The 14817-nt window shown below is 43.9% G+C and overlaps 1 long non-coding RNA gene across 1 annotated transcript; it reads left to right on the top strand.

Moving 5' to 3' along the window:
• The first annotated feature begins 406 nt into the window (after positions 1-406).
• Positions 407-12390, top strand: LOC134473965 (uncharacterized). Its single transcript, XR_010044479.1, has 3 exons — positions 407-866; positions 8358-8526; positions 10170-12390. It is a non-coding gene; the product is annotated as an uncharacterized LOC134473965 (long non-coding RNA).
• Positions 12391-14817: the final 2427 nt, after the last annotated feature.

The raw sequence follows: 14817 nt of genomic DNA, 5'->3' as shown, positions 1-14817 counted from the left end.
AAGGCCAGGGAGTCCCGAGGGGCTGGCACCCAGCCCAGACAAGAACAAGCTGGAGCCCAAGGACTTTTAGTTTCTAAAGAATGGACTGAAGCTTGATCGGGGCTCAGGGTAAACGGGATAAAAGGCAGGGGTGTGAGGGTGTGAGGGTGTGAGTGGGTGTGCGGGTGTTCACGTTGAGGGTGGTGCCAGGGCCAGGGATACATTTGGTTGACTTTCCTCCAGCAGGGAACTAAGCTGAGTGATGTGAAGCCTAAGACTGAGTTTGTGTGAAGCACCATTTCCACGGCTGGGGACCCGGAGCTAGAACTCACTCTGCAGCACAGGCTGCCGGGAATCTAGCTCACCGGCCCCCCTTTCTCCCCAGAGCAGCCCATGCACGCCCCACACGCCCAGCCTGGGAAGAGCTTTCCGCACGGCGGGGCAGGGCCACGGAGAAGCTGCGCCTGGGTAATGAGACAATTAGCTCCTTGCATTCTTCCTGCAGGAACAAATCCGGGCCCCCATGGCATCTGTCCCCTCCTGTTCCTCCAGCTGGCCTCCTTGCCACGCGCACCCTCTCCCCGGAACCCAGCCCCTCTGCTCGCTGCTCCTCGCCCACGAGCGAGCGCACAGAGGGCGCGGGCGAGGCTGGATCGGGGACCAAGCCAGAGACTGGCAGGGGCGGCGTGATTGACGACAGTGCACGCGTGCCCCTGAACTGAGCGTCAAAGTTCTCCTGCGCCATTGGCAGCCCCGGCTCGAAAGCTGCTTCGTAGCCCAGGCAGCATATGGCCTGCTGACAGAGCAGCTGCTGGGGAGAAGAGCCCAGAGGAAGCCTCGAGGGATAAACAGGAGGCGCTCCAGCAGGGCCAGCTCCCCTCCTGCAGGTGAGGAAAGTGGGTTTGTCCCTGCTCTGGTAGGGCTTCTCTGATGGGGCATGGGCCATGTCGTTGTGGCCCTCCTCCTCCTCCTCCTCCTCTCCTCTTCTTCCTCCTCCTCCTCCTGAGAATAATTGACATTTGTTGAGCACTTACTATGTGCCAGCCGGCTCAGGAAGCTCCTTGAGATGCTTTCTTTCACCTACTGTATTCCTTCAGACACCTCTCAGAGGAAAAATTGTTCTTGTCCCCATTTTGTAGATGAAAAGAGGAAGCTCAAGAGAGCTAAAGGATTTCACGAAACTGGCAAGTGGTCCAGGGCAAACTCCAAAGCCTTCAGTCTAAATTATCTTGTGGTTTCTGGTTGCAGGCATTTTGAATGTTAGACTGGCATATTAGCGTGATGATGGAGAGACAGGTGGTGTCATTTACAAAGCGGCAGGACGTTTGTTCTCTTGCATAACCTCCAGAGAAGAGGGGTGGGTTACAGACACCCTCATACACTCCGGAGTGGGGTGTGACATACATGATGAGGGTCGTGGGTAATGCATAAACAACTGATCAACCCCGAGGGAGTTACACTTGAGTCCATTGGCAGGTGAATAGAAGTCTCTCTGGAGGATTTTGCTTAAGACTTCATCATGAACTTGGACTCTGATTCAGACCCCAGGTCCTGTCCTGTCTCGGTCTGACCAGTGGTGGAATCAGGTTCGGTGGGGAGAAGTTGTTTGAGTTGGAGGTGGCTGGGTGGAAGGGAAAGAACATAAAGTCACAGATATGAGTTATTTGAGAAGCAGTTTCTGGAATCCTAATAAAACCCTGGGCCAGAGAACGTGGGTTTTTTCAAAAATGTGTTTGCTTCAAAAATGTGTAGACTAGGCAGAAAGGTGTGTCTCCCTACCCCATCTGACTTGTCTGTAACCTGAACCCAGGAGCCCCAGGAAGCATGAGTCAGTCCCTTTCCCTCTGTCAAATGCCATGTCCCCAGGTGGGTCCATCACCCAAGTTGGGAATCTGGACCTTGCAGACATGAAGACAGAAATCCAGAGCCTGTGTATCATGTAGAAAACTAATAGCTCACAGAGATTCAATCCTATCTGGATGCCGGAAAGTTGGAGAGAAATGGAGTGGACTCATGTTCTCAGGCACCAAGGGGAAAAGGTTTCCAAGTATCAAAGACTGCCATAAACCAAGTGACCAGCACTGCTGGATAGCTCCACTCTAGAGGTGGCACATTCGGCCCTTCCGCCTTGCTTCCAGAGCATGATACTAGATAATTTCTCAAACGCATGTTGCCCAGGACTATTGCAAACATGGATTTAGGATGCTGGTTGGGACTAAATAAATAAATAAATACACAAGCTCAACCTCCTTCTCAGTTAAGGATGAGCTGAGAGCCTAGAGGAGGACAAGTTCTACAGTGGGCACTGCTGACCAGACTAGGAGGAGGAGGATGCAAACCAGAGTAGCGAAGACAATGCTAAATTACTAATGCTTTCAGGACTCCTATGGTGTCCAGGGTGGGAGGTCTAGGGGCCATGCACCCTGAAGGACAAGAACAGAAGCCTGTCACATCTGGATTGCAAACACGTAATGGTCCACTGAGACCAGAGATGCTTTTTCTCCAGTCTGTCTAAATTGTGAGGCACAGAGGTACCCCGGAAAGAGTTCTTGCAAGTAGAAGGAGATATCAGATTTCCAGTCCCTTCTTGATTTAACATTTCCCTGCCTTTCTGGTCTGCCCTCATCTCATACTCTTTGGGCCCTGGATATTAATTTATGCTGTTCCCTCTGCCTGGAACACACATCCCACCTAACTTTTATTTAAGCCCTTGAAGCCCAGCTCAAGACTCCTTATACGATGGCTTTCTTGGTTCCGCTGCATAGTCAGTTACTTTTTGCTCAGGATTCCCACATTCACATTCTTCTATCATCACATTCTATTTTCTTTTTTAAAGAGTTTGTTCCCACACTCGATAGAGGGGAAGACTAGCTTCTTTGACCCTTCCAAAAGCCCCAGGCCTGGGTAGCTTCTGATGCTTGGTAGCTTCTCCTCTTTAACATGCAGTAAAGCACAGTGTCTAACCTGTCACCAAGCTCAGGCTGGCTTTATCTTGTATGACTTATTTTTTTTTAATATTTTGAAGGTAGTAAAATACAACAGAACAAGACAGAAGCCAATCGAGACAGTGCAGTGAAGCTGGTACGGAACTTCACAGCAGGTTACCGGGATAACAGTACCATAGTATATCTTGTTATCTTCACAATAGTTGTTCTTTCAATCAGGGACAGCAAAATCAAACCAAACACAGAACATTGAGAACCTATCAAAACAATATTGAATAGAGCAATACAATTAGTCAGAACAAAACAAAATAGTGATAATATTTGCCTTCAAAGAGATGGTAGAAGGAAATCCCCCATACTTGCTGAATTGCATAAGGTCATCCTTCCAAGAGATGCTCTGACCTCTGGCTCCCACTGGCTAACAGGAGGGGGTGGGAAGGGAAGTTTTATTCTCAGCCCATTCGCCAGTAAACTCAAGGCTGCTTACCAGGGAGACGAGTGGGTTGCTTGGTTTCCCAGCACCCTAAGTTCCAGCATGGCTCAGGTCTTGGGAGACGCTGGGTGGTTCTGTTTCTGGGGCGGCTGCAGCTTGCCCAAGCCATGGCTGCTGGTACAACTTATTTTGTACAACCTGCAGGGGAACTTTGGGGAGCAGTGGGGAACAACTGGGAAGCCTGCAGAGATGCAGAGACTGTGACTTTGCCCCTGTTGAGTTGTGGTCTGAACACAAATGTGTTTCTAGAAAAATGTCTGCTCAGGCCAAACCTGGGTTCCAGGAATGAGAGAGCAAGTAGGGACAGCTGCTCCATCCCCAAAGACTCTAAGGTGCCTCGGTACAGGACAGGTTCTTCTGAGCTCAGTTCCCGCTGCTGTAGTCCCTGGTGTCCAGGTAGGACCAGAGCAATTCACATCAGGCCATTCAGGCTTTTCAGTCTTTCCTCTCATCAGCCATGAATCTGCAGCAAACTGCTCAGCCTCAGGGACCTTCACTTGCAGATGATAAAGTTGCTAACTTTATGGACCAATTAGGTTAAATGAGATACTACTTATCCACTCTCTTAAATAAATATTTACTTATTTGAAGTATTATTTATACTTTTTTATTGCGGCATTAATAACACAGGCTGAAGTACATGAATCTTAGCTGTTATCTCTGTGGTTTTTTAATATATGTTGACACCTGGTAACCACCACCCAGATCAAAATACAGAGCTAAAAGGAGATTTGAAAATCTGACCTTAGCTTACAAAGTGGGAAGTGCTGAAGAAATGTTGATTTTGACTATTACCAGGAGGTGGAGCCTCTTTCCCATTAAATTTCTCTCTCATAGCTTGTAGGTTTCTTGAAATCATAAGCACCAGTTGCAACCACGCTAGCAAATTATTGCTGGTGCCTGGATCTTGGTACTCCAACTCCAGGGCGGCCACGGAGGCAGAGATCCACCATCCTTGTTGACAGCCATCTTTCCCAGCACCCCTGTGCTGGGGCCTGCAGTCCTTGACCTTGGCCTGGACAGTGGCAGGATGAAACCACAACCTGGAGCCATAGAAACGCTGTTGTCTTACAGTGCGATTTGATACAGTTTGATTCAGAAGATTTGCCCTGTGTGCCAGGCCTGGGTAGGGAAGGGGCAGAGATGCTTCACTTTCCAGGCTGGGCCCTCCAAGGGGGCCAGCAGACAGTGGTGGGGATACGGACACACGGGTGCATACCTGTGAGCAGAAGCTCACCAAGCCTCAGGTTCTGGCCACCACTCCCCTCCTAGGAAACTCACTTCTGGAGGAGTCCCGGGCCTCCCCTGTGCCCACGCTCCCCTGGGCTCCAGCCAGCCTCTGTACTTTACCTGTATAGTTTTGCACCTGGCCGCCCCACGGCCTCTCACACCGAGTGAGCACCTGAGAAATCCAACTTCTTCCCTCCTAGACCTGGCCCCCTGCCGCCACTTCCCCTCTTTCTTCATTCTTCATGCTGACCCCTGAGGGTCCCCTCAAAGCCACTACTGACGCCAGTGCTGCCCTCACTGAGGTTCTGTCTTGTGGGCCTTCTCTCCTGCCACCTCTGCTGTTACTGCTGGAAACCCTCAACCTGCTGAGTCATCTCCCTGGCTCCCTCCCAAAGCTGGGCTCCACTCCCCCACTTCCTGCCAGCTCCTTTCTTATTATTAGTACATGTTCGCGGTGCGTAATGTTTACATTCTTTGTGTGGAGTTGGTACGCGTACAGAACACATCTAATTTACTCCCTGTCCCTCCCTTCTCTCTCCTCCATCTCTTGATCCTCTTCCCATTTGCAACAGATCTATCTCCCTACTTCCTGGTATCTTTTATTTTGTTCTCTATTGAATTTTGGGTCTCTCACCTAAAAGCAACCCTGCTATATTTAAACTTGCTCGCTTGATTTATTTCACTTAACATTATGGTCTTAAGTTGTATCCATTGTCCTACAAATGGAAGTTTCTCTTTCTTTACGGCAGGGTAGTACTACAGTATGTGTAAATACCACATTTTCTTTATGTGTCCATCTGTTGATGGCCCTATGGGCTATTTCCAAGGACTGATTCCTATGAATTGTGCTGCTGTAAACATGGGTATGTGTTTATTGCTGTAGTATGATGTCCTTAGCTCTGTTGGGAAGATACCTAGGAGAAAACAACCTGGGTCAGATGAAACTTGTAGTTTTAATGTTTTGAGGAATCTCCATAATGATTTCCATAGTGGTTTTACCGGTTTATATTTCCACCAGGAATGTAGCAAGACCCTTCCTCCTACCCTGCAACCCCTTGAGGAGAAATGGTAAAGTAGCCTTCTCTACCTCCAGCAGCAACTCCCCGCTCCGTTCCTTTGGCTGTATGCTGCTTACTTCTTCTGCTCCTCGATTGCTGCCATCCTTTAGAACCTCTCTTCAGGACTCTGGACACAGAACAACTTCCTTACCTTTGCATTTCCCTGTCTCCTGGGGCCTAGCATTAGGCCTGGCCTCTGTCCTAGGGAACGAACGGAGGGATGCTGCGTTAGTATCCAGACAGTGTAAGTAAGAGCCCCGAGCTGTTCATCAAATTTCAGAGACCTAAGCTTTCTCTAAAAGGCCAGGATATGCTAATTCAGTGGGTCCTGCATCTCCTCTACCCCTGCACCCCTGATGGTGTCCCCTAACAGAAGAGCAGATGCCTGACACTGTGTGCAACTCAGCGTTGGAAAATGCTGAGTCTGGAGAAACTTTGTCATAATTACCTGCCTGCTTGAAAGTACAAACTATGCAATTTGCCTTTAAGTGATCTTAAATTAATATAAATAATGAAGTATGCTTGGAATACTCAAGTACTGGTACATCCAATTGAAAACAATTAAAATTAAGATGGATTTATTAGTATTGTGACTATTATTGATTAAAATGGTAATGATAAATAAGGGGAAATGTTAAGTACAACAGGGAATCAGTAATATTTCTTCAAAGTAATCATTTTGCTGTGACTACCCAATTATTAGTACATTTAATGTGTTATTCAGTGCAATTAATTACCCACTTTGCTTGTGGGAAGGCACTAGGAGAAATTGCTTTCTGCCTGGAGTGGCGGTTGGGTGCTTCACAGAAGGACAGGGAAAAGCCAGTGCTTGGTGGCACCTCTGTGATGGACACCGAGCTCTTTGTGGGTCCCAGCAGCTCCTTCAGAAGCTGTGAAGACCCTTGGGGAAGAAGGTACATAGCCATTCTCAGGCTCTAAGAGAGCGGCTTTGCTGACCATGAGATATCTGGGAAGGGGGCTGGTGGGTCGAATCAGGAAATCTGGCTGGAGCCTTTTTTGGGTCACCTGAGTGGTTCAGGTGTAGCACCAGGCACTGTCCCACCTCAGTACTTCATTTCCCCCCTCATTAAATGCCAGAGAGACAGCCGCCTGCAAAGACCTCTGTGTAAGACGCATCTGTCTGGTGCAGACGCTCAGGGCCAGGGGACTGCTTGTCCGGAGCAAGACTCGGGTCTTGCCCCACACTCAATCTGACCTGGAGATTTGCTTCTGGTTCTCGTAGTTGTTCACTGTCCTGGGCTCCCCATGTCTTAATGCCGGGTGAATGTGGAGGGTCACCCACCTGCCCCCACCTCCTCTGTACCCCGTGTCTCTGGCCCCGGATGAGACTGTCCACAGCCTCCTTCCTCCTCTCTTTGCTGTGAAGGTTAGATGTCAGATGGTGAAATAGTGGTTTTTGGACACTTTGCAAAGCTCTCGCCGGTTTGTTTTCTTATTCATCTCTGCAGTAGTTCTATTAGGGTTTATTCCCTCTTTATACAAACAAGGAGACCGGGGTCTGGATGGGGAAAGGAACCGACTCAAGGTCGTAGATCTCAGAAGTGGTGGCCTAGGGACTCGAATTCTAGCTTTCCTACATCCCTGTCAGATCTGTTTATCCTTGGAGCCTCCAGCTCCCAACCCTTCCAGTGCCAGGGGTTCACTGTATTGTCTCATAAAGCTAATTGCTCGTTTTTACATAAAGGCTTTATTTTATGAGCTTCAAATTGCCCAAATTAGATTTTATTAAGCTTGCACATATGATTTTCCTTTTTTTAAAATTAAAATTAAGTTCATTCCTTTGCTATTTGCAAGGGGGTTTGAAATTAGGATCGCTTTGTATCCACGGAAACACAAGGAAAATCTTATGTGTGATCAGACTTTTACTCACAGAGAGAGGAAAAATGGCAGCTGGTAATTAGGTGTGTAATTCACAGGCAGGTTCCCAGAGCACAGTGGCCCTGCCCCTCTGCTCAGAGGCTGATTGTTTAGGACAGCGTTTCCCTGTGGTGGGGAGGGCAGGCAGAATGATGGGCACCAGGATCAGGTGTCAGCCTCAGTTCTAACCCAGTCATTCTGTGGCTTTGAGACAGGGCTGTGGCTTGTTCTGCACCTCAGTTTAGCCACCTGTAAAATGGAAAGTTAGGCAAGGAAGTTAGGTGAAAAAGGTTTTATGCCATCTTTCAGTTCTGTTCCTTGTAGCAAATGACTGTGACATTGTGGCAGAAACGTTATGCCTGAACTCAGCAGGAAAATGCATCTTGATTCACTGATTTATTCAACAACTGTTAATTGATTCACTGCTACCGGGGACTCTTCTACACACTGGGTCCGGGTGAACAGATCAGAAGAGGCTCTGCACTGAGCAAACAGCAGCAGTAACAGGCCCAGAAATGGCAAGTAACTAAATGAAACTGAGTTTTGGAGAACTAAGTAATGCATTAGCAAAAGGGACTTCGTAAAAAGTGACACCAGCATTTTAATATTTACACTTACAAAATGCTACTAGTAAGTAGCACTGGTATTTTTTGTTATGAGGAGGATATTTCCGACACTCTTCCCTAAAACATACTTGATGTTTTTTGGCATAAATTGTCACAGCTTTTGTGGAAAACAATGGCTTAAAAAAAAATACTTGCTGCTTTTCCCCAGGGAATTCTACTTCCCACCGACAGCAACAGACCAAGAGGCCTCCTGCTCCTGGCCGGGAGTGACCAGCTTCTGAGAGGCTGCAGCCTTCCCTAAGAGGTAGAAACGCGGAGCAAGTATGAAAAACTGTGCCCATTCATTCGGTGGAAAAAGTCAACCAAAACCAAAGCAGGTATGAATTTTACAAGCATATTGACAGAAAAGGAAACAGGAGCAAAACTATATGACTTTATAATCAAATTGAAATAAAGTACAGGCATGTAATTACAGTTGATGTACGTATGAGATATACAGAAGCATATCTAAGACTTCATGTAAGTATAAAATATGCTGGTGAATATATAATTTATATAATATAAAGAAGGAACTGTATAAACATAGCATGTGTATTTGAATTCATACAGAATTCTGTCTGTTGGTGTTCATTATTAAGATAATGCTATAGTTTGGATCGAAAATGTCGCCTGAAGGCCCCAGTGCTAGAAGCTTTACCCACTTCCCGCAGTGTTGCTGGGAGGCGGTGGAACCTTAGCGGGGGCCTCGTGAAAGGAAGTTGGGTTGTTGGGGCTGTGGCCCTCTCTTCCTGTCTTTGCTTCGTTGACTTCAGGAGATGAGCAGGTGCCCCCACACGTGATCTGACATGATTTTCTGCTCTCTAAAGGTCAAAAGCAGCAGGGCCAAGTGGCCATGGACTGCAGTCTTTGAAACTGTGAGACCCAATAAACCTTCCTTTTTAAATGTTGGTTATCTCCAGTATTAGGAAGCTGACTGCCAGGGACAGTATTCCCAGCTATGGTGTGGTAATTCCATAGGGACACTGAGGGGGTTGGGACTCTGGTCTTGTTACTGTTTTTTTTTTTTTTTTTAACCTTTAAAGTTTTTTTTTAATTTTAAAGAGAAAAAAATAAATTTCAAAACACGGTAACAATGGGTTACTACATTGCTTATTGATATCCCTAAATTAATTACTCAGAGTACAAGATGTCTGCATTTAATTGTCCGAAAAATATTAGCACAAACCTTTCTTTTCAATGAATTCAGAGAAGTTAGTAGTTACTAACATAGTATATTCTTTACTTGATCAGAGTGGTGTTTCTGTGTTCATGCTGTGAAGTCATTACACTGTGCACTTTTGATTTTTGCACTATATGTACAGTTTACTTTGATTTTTTAAAAAAAGTTTCGGGGCTGGGGATTTAGCTCAGTGGCATAAACGCCTGCCTTGCAAGCAGGCAGTCATGAGTTTGATCCCCGGTACCGATAAAAAGGAAAAAGACAAAAAAAAGTTTCATTAAATAAAAAAGAAAGTAACAGGGTATGTGGATGAAGCTATGTAGATAAATGTATTTATTGCAGCAGCATCATATAAAAGTAAAAAGTAGAAATAATCTAACACTTCTGAAAGGGAGGATATTTAAATATGGTAATGAAGTGTCAAGTGGTGTTTAAAAGGCTTTTTAAGCCTGTAGCAGACTCGCATTCCTTTACTCACCAAACGGATGTGATACTTTGAATTCACCGATAGGAGGACCAGTTTTGCTGGAGTCTCACCTACCCCATTGTAATTGACTGGGTTTTGTATAAATTGTGAAGAAGGATTTTCAAGGGTTGTCAGGGGCTTGGATCACCCAGTATTGACTGAAGGCTGGAAGTGGCTAAAAGTTCTAGAACTTCCTGACTGTCGTGAGCATCTGCTAGCTTCCCTTCCCAGTTCTACGACAAATTCAAAGTCTATTGCGTATCTTCTTGGAGGGACGAACAGGAAAATGTTCAGCTATGCTTGTGTTCTATGTGCTTTATTATTCAAACCTGCAGAGCCAGGCCCAGGAGACAGGAAGGATTCAATTCTGCTTCTAAGCGTTGCTCGGCACAGTCCTGAAGCCACCTTGGAGAGGCAGCTCCCCAAATCAAAGGGGCCTGGAGTTTTTGCTTTTCCAGTCTGCTCTGGAGTCTCCTGAGAAACAGCTGTAATTATCTGGTCTCCAAACAAACACTTCACGGACAGGAGTGCTTACCATTAGATAGGACTGACTGGGATTTTCCTCAGGTAGGTAGAAATATGATGCCCTGCGGCCCAGGTGCATCCAAACTTCCTCAGTGACAAACTCCCTCCCTGGGAAGCGTATTTAAAAATCCAACCACAGAGCATCTGCACAGAGCAGAATCCCATGGCCCTCTTGGAGACCAGCTCAGTGAGGCTGAGGCGGGGTTTGGAATTAAAAAAGAAATTAGTTGCCATGCTTGCTCTCCTCAGGCATACAGAAGCCAGGAAAGAGAGATCTGACACAGAGGTTCAATCCCTAGACTTAAGATCAAAATCTATTGCTGGAAGTGGCAGGCGTAGGGTGACTTATTGGACATTTATTTTATGAACTTCTAGGTCATGTTTTTTCCACCGGAACATAAATGTGTTTTAAAGTGCCCAATCTTTGTGATAATAAAAAGGGCTAAAAGTAAAGCATGGGATTGTTTACACACAATATTAAAACATAAAAATACAATGTAAACATAACCATATGTACTAAAGTATAAAAAGACAAATGTAGTTTTGTGAATAACAGTAGCAAAGTTGAGATCAGTGTATTGTACCGAGGTAAGCAGACGGACTTTCATTTTAAATGTTTGTCAGTTCTACAAAACATGCAAATCCTTCTATCCAATACGCTTATAATGTTCAAGTAATCTATAGAAGATAAATAAGCCCTATTCACAAGGAACCTCATAGAAGTATTATGTATAATTCCAGTAAAATTGTGAAAAATTCAATATCCAAGCATAAAATATTACATAAACTGAGGCATAACAACAGAATGCAATTTGAAGATATTAAAATAATTAGAAAATCCATATAGCAATATACACAAACACTTGTGACATGCAAAGTGGGCTGACAGAAAAAAATTGATCCATTTATAATTTTTTTTGGTATATGAGAGAACATGGAAATGCATACTTTTGTAAAGTGTTATTTGCTTAATAAATACATATTTACAGTAATGTCTCTAATATGATGTTGTAGACAATAAAGCCCATAGAAAATTTCATTCAGAAGAAGTAGAGACCATTTATTTAAGGCTTCCCCCATTCACAGAATCCTAGGGTCTTCCTGTGCTGAGGAAGGACCCTTACGGTCAGGCTCAATCTCTGAAACACACTAAAGATACTTATTTCAGTAACCTCGACACAAGGCACCTCGACATAAGGCACCCCCGGGCTCTCCTAGTCTTCTGTAACTGGTAAACAACCCAGCAGGCTTTTCTCAAACTTCTTGTCTACCTCTGGGAGGGATCCAAGCTGGGGGGTGTTGGGAGGGGGTGGGGAAGGCAGATGCCCAAGAATACATCGAGGCAAACCAGACTTATCTCGAATTTTGTTTGTTCAGACCGAAATTCTTTTGTTCAGAGCAGATTGGCACCAATTTCTCAAAATTTGCATCAAAGAACAAAGATTCATGTTTGAGTAAAAACAGTAAGAATAGCACAGCTAACTCCCAAAGGTTCCTTCCTCCCACTCAGAGGCTCTGTCTCTGCTCCTCCAAGGCAGGGAACCAATCCTGCCTGGTCTGGAACAGTCTCTGCAGGAGAGGCACAGTGTCCTCGGGAAGGCCTCCTGCTCACAGGCTCCGGGAAGAGTGGTCAGAGGCCGGTGTGAGGACATCAAGTTTTCTCATTGTTGGATGAGGGACAGAGTTCCTGAGCCTCGAATTTCCCAGCTTCAATTCTGGATAAATGGTGCATGAGTAATTCCTTAGGCACACGCTAGATTCGTGAGGAAAAATGCTCCAAGTCACAAAGCCCAGGCTCAGTTTTGGTTCTGCTTCTTATTTGCCTTGGAATTTAAGGATCCCTGCATTTCCTTTTTGAACCTCAATTTCCTTACTTATGAAATGGGAAAATAACTTCTGTTTTGTGTAATTCACAAGCTTACTGTAAAGCTCACTTAAATGCCAGATGGGAAGTACTACGCTTGGTAACTGAAAAATATTAAGCCTGTTAAGTATTTTAATAACTAAAAATAAAAGATGACATTGTTAGTTTGAATTTTGTCCTTTGTTTTGATTTTACAGGCTTGTGGTTCTCTGAAGGATGAATTGTAGGCTGCCATGGATTGAGTCTGTTATTATTAGTTAAATTCTTTTCCCTTCAGGGTGGTTGCAGGAGGGAGGCAGATAGGGGGTGAGAAGCCAAGCATTAAGGTGTGGACATCTGTCCCCTGGCCAGACCTTAGCTTTTGTTTTAAACCGTTGATTTATCTGTAAAGAAGGAATATGCAAGCCAATGACACGAATGATTGGAGGGCTTGGGGAAGTCTCTTATGAGAATGACAGATCAGAAATGTTTGAGATGGGTTGTATATAAGTAGTAACTGTTTCCCTCCTTATGGATAGTACATCGGATGGAGTTTACACTTTTAATTCTATATACGATGTTGACACAAACAAGTATTTCCTTTGGAAACAGCCCCAGCAGTGAAGGAGTTCAGTTAATTGATTCCGACATTTTAAATCTTGATGATGTTTTCAAATGGCCTTGTTGATTGACTTTACCAGTTTATACCACAGTGGGTATGAGGGTGCCTGTATTTATCACCAATCTTTTTATGTCACGTCAAACAATGCTCTTTTCCCCTATGGATATGAGAAATGTAGCTTTGTGCTTAGCTGTGTTTATATTTTCTGTGAATTGCTACACTTTTTTTAGTTGTCTTTTTCTTTTGTTAGAAACTATGTGCTCTGGATATTAATCCTGTGCCTTTTAAGTATGTTGCAAATAAAGTTTCCTGGTCTTTTTAATCTGGTTTACGAAGTATTTTGACTTACATAAGCTTTACAATTTTTATGAGATTAAGTCTGGGATACGTTTTGTTTCTAGATTTTCTCTTACTTAGGAAAGCCTCCTCCTGACCTTGAATTGAAAAAGTTCACCTTTTCTTTCCCCTATATTTCTTCTACTATGTTTATATCTTTACCTTTTAATTTACCTAAAGTTTATCTTCTGTGGATGGGTGGTGTGAATCTATTACATTCGTAACTCCCCTTTGCCCAGATGAGTAACTACTTTGTCCACTACCTCTTGTGAGTTAGTCTGTGGTTTCTTCACTAATTTGAATTATTGTCTCTATTATATACTTAATTTTCATATACACTTGAGTTTATTTCTAGGTTTATTATTCTGTTCCACTGATCAGTTTGTCAATATCTGCACCAGAGCTAGATTATTTTAATTACTATAGTTTACAGTGTGTTTAGATATCTGATAGGAAAAGACCTGAATAAAAAATGCTGTCACATTTATATCAGAATTGCCTTGGTGCATCAGTGTAGGGAAACTTCAGAATATTTTCAGTATTGAATTCTCAGCCAGGAATATGGTTTATTATTTCATTTATGTACATGTTTATGTTATTCGGTAAAGTTCTTTAGTTATTTGTAAATATATTTGTAAATATATTTTTTAGGAGTTTTGAATCTTTTAAAAATTGAATCTTTAAAAAATTATTATTAAATTAATTAGTACCAATACACAGGAGAGCTACAGGTATCGTGCCTACCAGTACTGGCATACTGGTGATATGTCTGTCCATAGTTTTGAACTTTTTATTCTAATAGTTTTCAGTTCATTGTCTTGGACTTTATTTTTAAGGCAGGCAATCAGACTGCCTACAAAGAATGAACTACTTTTTCCTTTCCAGTTTTTATAGCTCTAATTTACTTTGTCTTTTGGCCTCCAGGACAATAATGACTACTGTTAATTAACTCTGTCTCATACTCCTTTTGTGGAAATGCTTCTGACATTTCACCAGTGTTTCTGATAGATACCCTATTTTATTTTGGGAAACCGCTACTCCTAACTTACTGAGATTTAAAAAAAATAATTCTGAATGTTGAACTTTACTGAATGCTTTTTGTATTTGCGATAATAGATTATTAATTACCAAATTGATAATAAATTATTAGATTAATTATTTTATGGAGAATTAGATTTAATTTGTCTAATATTGAGTTAGGTTTTGCCCCTAGGATAAAGCTCTCCTTGGCAATATGTATCCTTTAATATGCTCTTGAGTTTGATTGATTCTTATCCTTCTCATCTCTGTTGTTAGCTACGACCAGGGGACACTTTCACCTTCCTTCTCAAACATGCCAAGCTTTGCCACTCTGTAAAACTAATACGAGGCCCACACCCTTGACTGTAGACCTCTCCCAAGGCGTCAGAGGACTGAGTGCTTGCTGACACTCAGGCACTCCCTTCGTCTGCTCTAGCCTTTCCTGCCACTTTCTGCTCCTTTAGCCGGCTCTAGGCCCTCTGCAGTTCCACTTCTGTCAGAAGTGTGTGTCCCTCACTAGCTTGTTTCCTTGTTTATTCCTATTCATTATCTGTCTTTTCTTAGTAAGCTGTTACCCCATACGAGCAGGGCTACTGAATTCTGGGCATGACTGCATGTCACTAATAGATGCTTAAGA

This window comes from Cavia porcellus, unplaced genomic scaffold, assembly GCF_034190915.1.
Source record: "Cavia porcellus strain 051 isolate PalLab524CR breed Dunkin Hartley unplaced genomic scaffold, mCavPor4.1 scaffold_1, whole genome shotgun sequence".
Lineage (NCBI taxonomy): Eukaryota > Metazoa > Chordata > Mammalia > Rodentia > Caviidae > Cavia > Cavia porcellus.
This window is presented reverse-complemented; position numbering and strand designations above follow the sequence as displayed.